At 45.4% G+C, this 12,175-nt stretch overlaps 1 long non-coding RNA gene across 1 annotated transcript; it reads left to right on the forward strand.

The window, feature by feature from the left end:
• Positions 1-1,186: 1,186 nt before the first annotated feature.
• LOC147004186 (uncharacterized) lies at positions 1,187-9,594 on the forward strand. The gene is made up of 3 exons (XR_015047224.1): positions 1,187-1,234; positions 3,573-3,668; positions 9,522-9,594. It is a non-coding gene; the product is annotated as an uncharacterized LOC147004186 (long non-coding RNA).
• The last annotated feature ends 2,581 nt before the right edge of the window (positions 9,595-12,175 follow it).

Below are 12,175 nucleotides of genomic sequence, written 5' to 3' on the forward strand. Positions count from 1 at the left end.
CCCCACCCCCGTTCTCTTTTCTTTCTCCTTCCTTCCCTCCCCTGCTTCTTCTCAATCTTACCCATCACCATCTGTATCATCATCTTTATTATTACTTCTACCATCTCTGCCGAGTCCCCTGCCCCCCCCCCCCCCGTTTTGTTTGAGACAGGGTTTCTCTGTGTAGCCCTGCTGCCCTGGAACTCACTCTGTAGACCAGGCTGGTCTCGAACTCAGAGATATGCCTGTCTCTTCTGCTGATTCAATGTTGTGCCCAAGCAAACAAGTGATGATCTGATTATTTCTCCCATGCATAACACACCCACTCTAACCTTGCCCCACTTCCCAAGTTACTCTTCCCTTACAGAAGAATGCTCACATGATGTCGTGCGTGGCGGGGTAGATTTAAGTCAGCCGGAAGAGTGCCTGTGAGCCTCAGGTTCGAGCTCCAGAGCTGCATAAATGTACTGTGGTGGTGCTGGCACACGCCCACCAGTTAGGAGACAGATGGGGGAGGAACAGAAGAGCTCAAGGTCCATCCTCGGGTACAATAGCAAGTCTGAGACCAGCCTGATCTACAGATGAGATACTGTCTCAAAAGTCAATGAAAGAGATGGTCTGCCCTCGTCATCCAGACCTGCCCCTCCCCCACTCTAGCTCTTCTCCCCCCCACCCCACCGCCCCTCCGCTTTTGGCTCTGGACAGTTCGGTTCCAGTCACTTTGTGCGTAACATCCTTTCCGGTGTCACCAATGCTACTGCCTTGATGCTGATTCCAGGGGTCCATTCGCTAGGCTTTTATGGACCTAGGTTTGATAACTGTGTGTTTTGTTTTGCTTCCTTTTGTAGAGGTAGGGTCACACTATGCACCCACACTGTCCTTAAACTCCTGAATCGACCGCCTTAGTCTCCTCGGAGTCCTAAGGTCAAAGCACGCCCTCTTTTAACGGATGTGAAGTCTACCTTATGTTATAAGCAAACACTATTTATTTTATATGAGGGACGAGAACATTCCTGCATTTTGGTGTCTTCGAGGGTGCTTTACCCACGGAGCCTTTCCCCAGCCCGACTCTCTTCCTCCCTCCCTCCCTTCTCCCTTCCTTCCTCCCTTCCTCCCAACCCTCTCACTTTCTTTCATTCTCTCGGTCTTCATTTTTAACTATTTGCATGACACGTGTGTGCGGAGGTCAAAGGACAACCTCCGGTGTCAGCCCTCCACTTCCTCCCTACGGAAGACAGAGTCTTAATTGCACTAGGTGAGCGGCCTCTGAGCATCTGGGGGTTACAGAAGTGAGATACCACATCTGGCTTCACGTGGGTTCTGGGCTTCTGATCTTAAGGACTTAGTGCCTGAGCAGCAAGCACTTGTGCACTGAGCCAGCTCCCCAGCTCTGTACGGTCTCTTTCTTAGGAGGCAGAAGTGCTGGGGGAGATAGCCTTGTGTGACTGAGAACCCAGCTTTGCGCATGCGTGGCTGGCTCTGGGACCACCTTGTGTTTGCTTTGCCGGGTCGCTTGCCCGATTCCCTTTCCCCCTCCCTCTTCTCTAATAGAGAGTGGGTTGGAAGCTTTGCCTCAGGCTGTGATTTCTAAGGAGCTCAGGCTAAGTCAACATTCCAGTGAGCGAACAGAGCTAGCAGGGAGAGGTCGCAGCTGGAGATAAAAGACAGACGGGGAGCTTAAAAAGTCACCCCTTGGCATCCGTGGGAACTAATCCTAGGACTCTCCAACACTGGGTACCATGACTCATAGAAGTTTAAACTCCCTAATATAGAATGCTGGGGATGAGCATGTAACTGGTTCACATCCTCCTGTTCTAGATTTGCTTATACATAATAATAATAATAATGATAAATAATAGCTATGTGAAATTCTTATTTATTTATTTATTTATTTATTGTGAAATTCTTTATTGCACTTATTTATTGTTATTGTGTGTGTGCGTGCACACACTCCCAGATTCCGAGGCACTCAGGAGGAGAAAGAACAGAGGAGAAACGTTCACGAGTCAGGGTTTACTCTTTATCATTGGATTGCTAGAAACTAAGCTCTGGTCATCAGGCTCGGTGGCAAACACCTCCACCCACCTAGCCGTCTTGTTGGTCTCATACAATGTAAACGTTAACACTGTCTTACTTAGGGAATAACAAGGGATACATGCTCAGTCTAAGCACACGTTTTTTGTTTTTGAGACTGCAGGGCTAGGGATCAAAACCAGGGCCTTGCACACACTGGACACACACTCTACAACTACATATTTTTACATTTATTTTTAATCCATAATTGGGCAAATATTTAGGTGTAGAGCCTATAGATACAGAGGGTTATCTTTTTTTTTCCTCACATTTTATTTATTAAGTGCAGTGTGTGTGTGTGTGTGTGTGTGTGTGTGTGTGTGATTGTGTATGTTTGAACAAGCGAATGTTTATTTAGGTCTAGGGGGAGTTACTTCTCTGCTTTCCACCATGTGGGCTCCAGGAATCGAACTCATGTTGTTAGGTTTGGCAGCAAGTGCTTTGTACTTACTTAGTTATTTAGAGACAAGCTCTCACTACATAACTTTGGCTGGCCTGGAATTCACTCTGAAGGCCAGGCTAGCCTCAGACTCACGGAGATCCACCTGCCTCTGCTGGAATGAAAGTCTTATGATAGCACACCTAGTGGTGCAGTACCCTCCTATTTCTTTCTTTCTTTCTTTTTTATTTTTTGCAAAGTTGCAGAAGTCTACCTGGTTCTGCTTCTGGCCTTATGCCTACCATTCTATCCCCAGCGCCGAGCAAGGGTCTTATAAAATGTACCAGTGAAGCTGGTGGTGGTGCAAGGACTTTATAACTCCAGCTCTGGGAAGGCACAGGTTAGGTGGATCTCTGTGAGTTCAAGGCCAGCCTGATCTACAAATCGAGTTCTAGGACAGCCAGGGAAGTTACACAAAGGAAATATGTCTCTCAAAACTAACCAAACAAACAAACAAATGAAATCACCTGTGATGTGTCTGACACTCTTCCAACACTTCTAATGTCTTCCCATCTCATTCAGAGAAAAGGCAAAGTCTTGGCCGGGGTGTCTAAGACTCATGTGTGTGTTTCCCCCAGCTTGGCTTATGCATGTCATCCCAATCACCCTGTGCCTCTAAAGAACTCAGAAGGCTACTGCCCCAGGATTTTTGCATTTACACCTCTCTGGGCCCTTTAGAATCTGCCCAGTTATCTGTGTAGCTTCTTCTCTCTGCCTTTCTGAAACTTAATTTGTAGGATTCACTGCTTGCCAGCAGAAGAAGGCTCCGTGGAGGAAGGCTCTATGGTGGAGAGTTAGCCCTGCTAAAATTCCTTCCTCGGGTATGATGGCCGTTCAACCTGACTGCATCTGGAATTAACTAAAATCCAAGTGGCTGGATAAACCCGGAAGGGATTTTTCTTACTTAAATCATTTCAAGTGGGAAGACCCACTTTTAATCTGGATCATTTGAAGTGGGAAGATCCACCTTTATTTAATCCAGGTCACCCCTTCTGTTAGAAGCCGTGGAAGAAGGAGGCTCTCTGTCTTTGTCTGCTTGCTTTTGTTTTCTCTGACAAGTTCATTCCTTCACCGACATTAGAGCTGAATTCTTCAGGATTCCGGTGTATGCTGAAGACTAGCTGAGACATCCAGCCTTGCGGACTGAACCACTACTGGATTCTTGGTCCTTCTGTTGGTAGGCAGCCATTTTATAAATCCTCTTTCTGTCTCTGTAGACTCATTCTGTCAGTTCTGTGCCTACAGAATTCTGACTAATACACAGCGGGGGAGACTTAGCAATGCTACCCCTTTCCTTAAGATCCAGACAACAAAACAAGACATGGTTTGGTCAAAGTTGTCTCTGGAGAAGCATTGAGTTCACTGGCTTTGGACTCTAATGTGGCTCTGGGGGTCAGAAATGGAATTTTAAAGGCAACCCCAGAGAGAGAAGCAAAGGAGGGTTAGAATTTGGGAGGGGGGGGAGGGAGAGCCCTTGGATTAGGCCAGGCTTGCTCACCCTGGGAAGTTCTTCATAACCAAGGTCAAGGTCAAAGTGACTACAGGTGCCACTGCCCTCTGCTGGAGACTGGCATCCTGCCCAAGACCTGCATTTGGCTCAGGACCAAAGTGGGTTTATTTATTTATTTATTTATTAACTTTCCTAGCACAGTTGGTCCCTTTGAGAATGTGAAAAAAGCAGGGGTGGGGAGTGAGGGGGACCCTTTAGAAAACTTGGATATGCAAACAACACACATTAAGGTTTATCAAAGGGCTGGGCTCAGTGGGAAAGGGTTTTGCCTAGATTCTTGAGGCCTTAGGTTCTGCCACAAGAATGCAAGGGGTGGGGAGAGATTTGCCTCAAGTTTCAGTAATTGACAGACCCTCTGCTACCCAGCCATTAGTGTCCCAAGGGACCAGGTGACTTTAGAAGCTGACAGTTTGGTGGTCTAACCCTGAGCATTCAGAAGGCAGAAGGCTGAGAATCAGGAGTTCAAGGGCATCCTCTGCCACATAAGACCCTGCCTAGAAGAAAACAAAACAAAACAAAACAAAACCAACCAACCAACCAAGCACTTAAACAAGGCTTCTGTGGTTGTGAACCAGGAGCAATTTAGAAGCAGACACACAATCCTGATGCTGCCTGACAAAAAAATACTTCTGCTTCTCTATCATTGGATTCCATGTTTAGAAAGATTTCTCTACTAAATAAACTAATTGCTTAAGAGGTGTTCTTTAAAAAAAAAAAAAAAAAAGAGGGCTGGTGAGATGGCTCAGCGGTTAAGAGCACTGACTGCTCTTCTGAGGGTCTTGAGTTCAAATCTCAGCAACCACATGGTGGCTCACAACCATAGGTAACGAGATCTGGCGCCCTCTTCTGGAGTGTCTGAGGACAGCTACAGTGTACTCACATATAATAAATAAATAAATCATTAAAAATATTTTAAAAAAAGAAATGTATATGTATATATATATATTCATATATATATGAAAAAGAAGATAAGGGTAGACATGGGGCATAGTGAGCATGCCTTTAATCCCAGCAGATCTCTGTAAGTTCGAAGCCAGCCTGGTCTACAAAGTGACTTCCAGGACAGCCCAGGCTACACAGAGAAACCCTGTCTCAAAAAACTAACTAAAGAAAGAAAGGAAGGAAGGAAGGAGAAAAATACCTACCTCCCATCTTACTTCAGGAGTGCTGGGGTTACAGTTTTGGACACAGGACCTCCAGGGTTTTTTTGTTTGTTTGTTTGTTTGCTTTGTTTTGTTTTGTTTTGTTTTTAACCTGGGATCGTCAGGTTCACACAGCAAGTGCCTTTAGCTACTGAGCCATCTCTCTGACCTTTAATCGGTGCTCAGGTTTGTGTGTGTGTGTGTCCATATACATGTATGGATGCTTGTGTGTACTTGAGTGTTTGTGTGTGTGTGTGTTACTCACTTAGGCTCTGAAACCAAATAAAACAGCAGGCAGTATCTATACAATTCTGGGTACATTCCAGAGGGAGCCACAGGATACACCCCTCTCGAGGAAAGAAGATATGAAATAGAAGATGCGAAGTCCTCTTTAAGGAGGAATCTGTTTTTAATTGAAGGGAGGGCAGGAGAGCAGTCAGTGGCAACATTATTTATGTAGGTGCCATGTAGGAGGCAGTTCAATCGCCCTGTTAAACCACTCTACCTTTACAATCCTGTAACTCAGACACAGGGATTGTTTCTGGATGTTGAATCAGATGACACTAAAAGCTGCTCTACTTATGTCGCAGCTCTGAAATTTTACTTTTTCTTCAGTTCAGATACTGGTTGTCTTGCTTCAAAATAGTTTTATCATTTTACTTATTTGAGATGTAAAGTACACTCTCTGTGAAGCCAGTGCCTGGTGATTAAAGACCTGCGTGCTCCTGAGCACGGTTAGCTTGCTCAGAGAGCCAGTTAAGAGCCAGCCCTCAAGGTAGTTTGTGGACTGTAAAAGTTTGGAGCCTGGAGTGGTGGCACAGATCTCCTGAAACCAGAATTTGGGAGGTGGAGACAGGAGGATGGGGATTCCTGGCTAGCTTTGGCTGCATTGTGAGTTCTAGCTTTGCCAAGATCACATGAGATTCATCTAAAAAACAAAACAAAGCCAAGCAAAACAACAACAGGGTATGTGGGGAGTGTGAGGAGTTGGCTTGGCAAGAGTGCTTGCCACTCTTACAGAATACCTGGGTTTGGTTCCTAGCACCCACAGGCCAGCTCACAACCACTAGTAACTCCAGTCCTAGGGAATCAGACACCTCCTGGCCTCTCTGCCGACAAGCAAGTGCAAGTGCACGTGCGCGTGCACACACACACACACACACACACACACACACACACACACACACACACGGTGCTCCTATACTCACAGGAACATATATATACATACACATGAATGAAAATTTTCAGTGCCTGGTATGGTGGCAAACACCTTTAATTCCAGCACTTAGGAAGCAGAGGCAGATAGCTCTCTCTGAGTTTGAGGGTAGCTCAGACTACATAGTGAGACCCCATTGCGCGCGCACACACACACACACACACATACACACACACACACACACCTTAAAAAGTTTTTTGTTTTGTTTTGTTTTTTGGACACATCGCTGTCATTTTTTTGAAAACGACCTTATTTTGTGACTCAAGATACTCTAGGCTTATCTTGTATCCTCCCTTGTCCAAGCTTGGGGGTCTTAGTCATTTTTCTAAGGACCTATGGTGCTTTTTATTTATCTTTGAGACAGGGTCTCACTATGTCGTCCTGGCTGGCCCAGACACCTCTGCTGGGATAAGGATTTGTCTCACCACTTTAAGCTAATGGTGCTTTACCTAGGAGCCTCCAAAGACAGTTTAGAAAATGGTATCTGGGGGCTGGAGAGACGGCTCAGCGGTTAAGAGCACTGACTGCTCTTCCAGAGGTCCTGAGTTCAAATCCCAGCAACCACATGGTGGCTGACAACCATCTGTAGTGGGATCTGACACCCTCTTCTGATGTGACTGAGTATAGCGAAGGTGTACTCACATACATAAAACAAAGTCTCCCCCCGACCCTTCCCTTTTTCCCTCTTGCTCCAGCCCCCACTCGCTCCTGGAAGTAAAATCTTTTAAAAAAAAATTTAAAAAGAAGAGAAAATGGTATCTGGCTGTGGACATAGCTCAGTGGGAAGAGTGCCAGCCCACCGAGGTTTGAACTCCAGCACCCACTAAAACTGGGGCCATAGAGGCACACAAGCCCAGAAAATGGTATTTAGGAGCCAGAATCTTGCCTGCTTATCACTACTGTTTTGTCACAGAAGGCCCTGGTTCTGGGCAGGGTCAACTTATATACACATGAGGGCTGCATATTTATCTAATTGCATTTGTTGTATGCTCATCTCAGTCAGGGTTCAGTTGCTGTGAAGAGCCCATGACCAAAGCAACTCTTATAAAAAGAAATGGCGCTGGCTTATGGTTTCAGACAGGGGTGTGTGTGTGTGGGGGGTCCATCATCATCATGGTAGGAGGCATGGTAGCCCACAGGCACACATGGTGCTGGAGAGGTAGTTACCCATCTGCATTCACAGGCAACAGGAAGAAAGAGTGAGAGCCACTGGGCCTGGCTCTGGCTTCTGAAATCCTAGTAACACACTTCCTCCAACAAAGACCACACCCACTCTGAGAAAGGCCACACCTCCCAATCCCTCCCAAGTCGTACCCTCCCCCACAATGAGCAAGTATTCAAATATATGAGCCTATGGGGGCCGTTCCTTTTCAAACCACCACAGTGCACATGTGTGCATGTATGCGTGCAGCATGCATGTGTGCATGGGTGAAGGCCAGAGGAGGCCACAAGGTGTCTTCGATTACTCTTTGCCTTATTTCTTTGAGGCACCATCTCTTACTGAACTTAGAGCTAAGCTGGCAGCCAACAAATTGTAGTAACCATCCTGCAGGGCTGGTGTTATGTGCATGAAAGATCAGTCATGCCTGGCTTGTCCTGTGGGTCTTTCTTTGGGATTCAAACTCAGGTCCTTGTGCTTGTGTAACGTGATCGGCTGGGCAAGCTCTCTAGCCAATGCTGTTCCTCTTTCTTTTTGCTGGGAACAGGGTTTTTCTATGTACCCAAGGCTAGCCTCAAATGTGCAACCCTCCTGTGTCAGCCTCCTCAGAGCTGGGATTATGGTCATGCAGAACAGTGCCTGGTTTCTACATCTATTGTTAAATTATATTAAATATTTCATAAGTTCACCTGAAACCTTATTTCCAACCCAAAAGCACAGAGGTTTTTGTTTGTTTGTTTGAGCTTCCTTCCTTTCCCTGTCTGTAATTTCAGCTTGGAGAAACGTATTTTTCATTTGTGAATCACTGATTTTATTTCTTTAACTTTTCAAAAGATTTGTTAGTGCTCAGGAAGCTGAGGCAGGTGAACCGCCAGAGTTCAGTCAGAGTGATCTATATTGGAGCTCTAGACTAGCCAGGGTACACAGTGAAATCTTGTCTCAAAAATAAGCAAATAAGATGGGTAGTGGTGACAAATGTCTTTAATCTCAGCACCCAGGAGGCAAAGGTAGGCAGATCTCTGAGTTGGAGGCCAGTCTGGTCTTCAGAGTGAGTTCTAGGACAGCCAGGGTTAAACAAAGAAACCCTATTTTGAAAAACAAATACCAAAGCAAACATATAAAAATAAATGTTTTATGTGTGCTCAACAAATACATATGCATATTATTGTATATACAATATACACGTTATTGTACTGTGTGTGCTATTGTGTGTATGTACAATATACATACTGTGAGTTATAACAATATGCATGTTATTGTGTGTATGTACAATATACACACGTTTTTGTATGTGTGTGCACAATATACAAATGTATGTTATGTGTGTGCACAATATACACATATATGTTTTGTATGTGTGTGCACAATATACAAAGGTATGTTATTATATGTGTGTACAATATACACATGTATGTTATTGTGTGTGTACAATATACATATGCATGTTATTGTGTGTGTGTGTGTACAGTATACATATGCATGTTTTTGTATGCTGATTCTTCTGTTCTCCCACTTTTTTTTTTTAAAGATTTATTTATTTATTATATATAAGTACACTGTAGCTGTCTTCAGACACTCCAGAAGAGGGCGCCAGATCTCGTTGTGGATGGTTGTGAGCCACCATGTGGTTGCTGGGATTTGAACTCTGGACCTTTGGAAGAGCAGTCGGGTGCTCTTACCCACTGAGCCATCTCACCAGCCCGTCCCACTTTTTTTTTTTTTCAGTTTATGGAGGCATGGTCTCATGGAGTCTAGGTTGGCCTCTAACTCACTACGAAATGAAGGTGAACTTGAGCTGGAGCCTTCCTGCCCTCTTCCACAAGCTATGATTAAGGTGCACCACCAAACCTATCTTAAGGTTTTCTTTTTAATTAATTAATAACTTCTGGCAATGCTGAAGGAGGAATACAGGATCTCCTACATGTTAACTAGGCACTACATCAATTTAGCTATAATCCCAGCCCCCCCGCCCGCCCCAACTTCTTTTTTCTTTGTTAAATTAGAGGCTGTGTGTATATGCACACACGTGTGCATGCTGTGATACACCCTTGGAGATGAGAGGACAACAGGCTGAGGCCCAGGAGATGGTACTCAGGTAGGTGTCTGGCTTGGCGGCCTTCACCGCCAAGTTGTCTCAGTAGCCATAAGGTGCACTTAGGGAGGGCCATACCAGGCTGGATGCGGAGCGATCAGAGAAGGACTTCGGGGAGTCAACTCTTGGCTGAAATGCAATGACTGATGTAAGGTACAGTTGAGGGTAAGGGTAAGGTTATTGTAGATTGAAGGAGAGTACAGCCAGGGGCATCTGCAAAAGGACTGAACCAGGCCATGAGAGAAGAGGGGTGTGTGTGTGTGTGTGTGTGTGTGTGTGTGTGTGTGTGTGTGCAAGAGAGACACGAGAACCAAGAGACAGATACTCAGTAGAGGGGCCAATAGAGCACAAGGCTGAAACAGCTGGGTTGTATAGGGAAAGCAGCAGAGGGATTTGGGCTTAGCTCAGGGTCAGTGCCGGGAGTGTGGAGGGGCCTTCTGTAGGAGACGTAGGCGAGGCTCAGTATGATGAAGGCTTTCCTCCACGGTGGTCCTTGAGGAGAGGAGACAGTCCTTGCTTGTTTAAACTGCTTGTTCATGGTGGAAATGGATGCATACAACTTAGTCAGGGTGAACTAAAGATTACATACCCTTTGCAGGAAGGGATGACCCTCAGGACCCATCTAGCTACCTCATTAGCTTGGAGAACTCTGGGTTTCTATGTTACCTGACCAGTTGTCACGGTCCTCTTAGAGGGGTATTATGGCCATGTGCTCCAGGACAGGAACTGGGTTGGGAACAGACTCAAATGCCTACTGTTCCCAATTATAAGAATTGCTGGGGTCTTAATCTGCCGAATGTTACCAGTTTTTCTGTCTGGTGACAGGGTTCTACTTGCATCACATGTCACCACACCTGGGGCCATACTCTTTTTTTCATTTCATTTATTTTTATTAGTTTTTATTTTTATTTTTGGGACCATATTCTTGATCATATATTCTTGAGGGTGTGTTCTGAAGAGCAAGTATGCCAAGCCAGGAAGTACACTTTGTTTTTATCCTAACTCCATTGGCTGAAGTCTGACCTCACAGTCTCCTGTGATTGGCTAGCTTTAAATGATTGCAGAAAAGGGAAATACAGGACCAGGGAAGGAAGGGCTGACCTCTTCAATTCTGAGACTGCAGCAGGGCCTTTGTATAAACAAAAGTTTATAAGGCTGGGGGTAGGAGTGGTGAAAACATTGGCATAAAAATTTTCAAAGTCGGGAGAGATTTAAAAAATTCCCTGTAAATATAAGTTTTACATTATTTGATAGGAAGGACTAATAGTTAATGCTTCTTAAACACTAGTATGGATGGGATAGACATTTCATCTGAAACAATACATAATAGAGGTTAGATGGAGGTGTGAGAATCAGCATTCTAAACAGGCAGGAAAAGGTGAGGGCTGGAGGAGACCATCAGAATCAGGGAGGGTGGTATCATGCAGGTATGAGTAGACAGAGATACACAGACGTCCAGGAAGCAGAGATAAATGCTTTCAGGCACAACAGTTAGAGAGAGAGAGAGAGAAGTATTTGAGTAGTGAGAAGTTTGGTTTTTTTAAAAATCACAGAAATAAGACTCAGTTTTTGTGTTAACCCCAGGTGTGGGATGTAGGGCTGCTTCAGACTGTCCACAGCGCTGACGTTGCCTCGAGCTCTACCAGGGGTGTGATTCTGCCAGCTGCAGATGATTTCTGCGACCGTGTGACGTTTGGAATTCTGGGGACTTTCCAAAGGGTCTATAAATGCTAGGGCCTCAAGGGGCAGGTTGTTGCTAGTTAAGTAGTAAAGTGCGAAGAAACAATAAGAAACGAGATATTCTGCTGGAGAAGATCAAACTTGCTCCAAGGAACTCAATGCCCCTCATCGGCAGGAAACAGTCTAATGATAATGTCACCTGCTGTCCTTTCTATCCTTTCTTATCCCCTATCTAGTGTTAGGGGGTTGAATGGGTAGAAGAAAAGGGATGGGGAACGGTGGAAGAAAGAAGAATCTATAAAGTAACACTGGTTGTGCGTTAGGGCTGCTTAGGTGACTTAGCAAGTAAAAGCACTGCCTCTAAGCCTGGTGATCTGAGTTCAGTCCCTGGCACCCACAGGGTGGAGGGGCACCCACTCCCACTAGCTGTCCTCTGACTCCCACGTGTGTCATTATAGAGCATGCGCAGGCACCCACACACGCTGTATAAAATGCAGCAGGGTGGGGGGTTGTTTTTAAATCCATTTGAATGGAAGTCGTTCATGCTCAAATAAATACTCCCCCACCATGGCCATGCAGGCAACCCTAATTAAACTGTGGGTGGAGTGGTGCACAGCCCTACGAGGCAGAGACAGGTAGATCTCTTAATTCAAGGCCAGTCTGGTCTACAGAGCCAGGTCCAGGACAGCCAGAGCTACACAGTGAAACCCTGTCTCTGAAAACAAAACAAAACAGAGACAATCAATCAGACAAACAGAAAACAAAACCAAACCCTCAATGGGTCCTTTAAGAGTATATAACATGCCGGGCAATGGTGGCACATGCCTCTAATCCCAGCACTTGGGAGGCAGAGGCAGGGGGGTTTCTGAGTTCAAGGCCAGCCTG

The sequence above is a fragment of the Mus caroli genome, unplaced genomic scaffold (assembly GCF_978045245.1).
Source record: "Mus caroli unplaced genomic scaffold, Mus_caroli_1 scaffold_6, whole genome shotgun sequence".
NCBI classification, from domain to species: domain Eukaryota; kingdom Metazoa; phylum Chordata; class Mammalia; order Rodentia; family Muridae; genus Mus; species Mus caroli.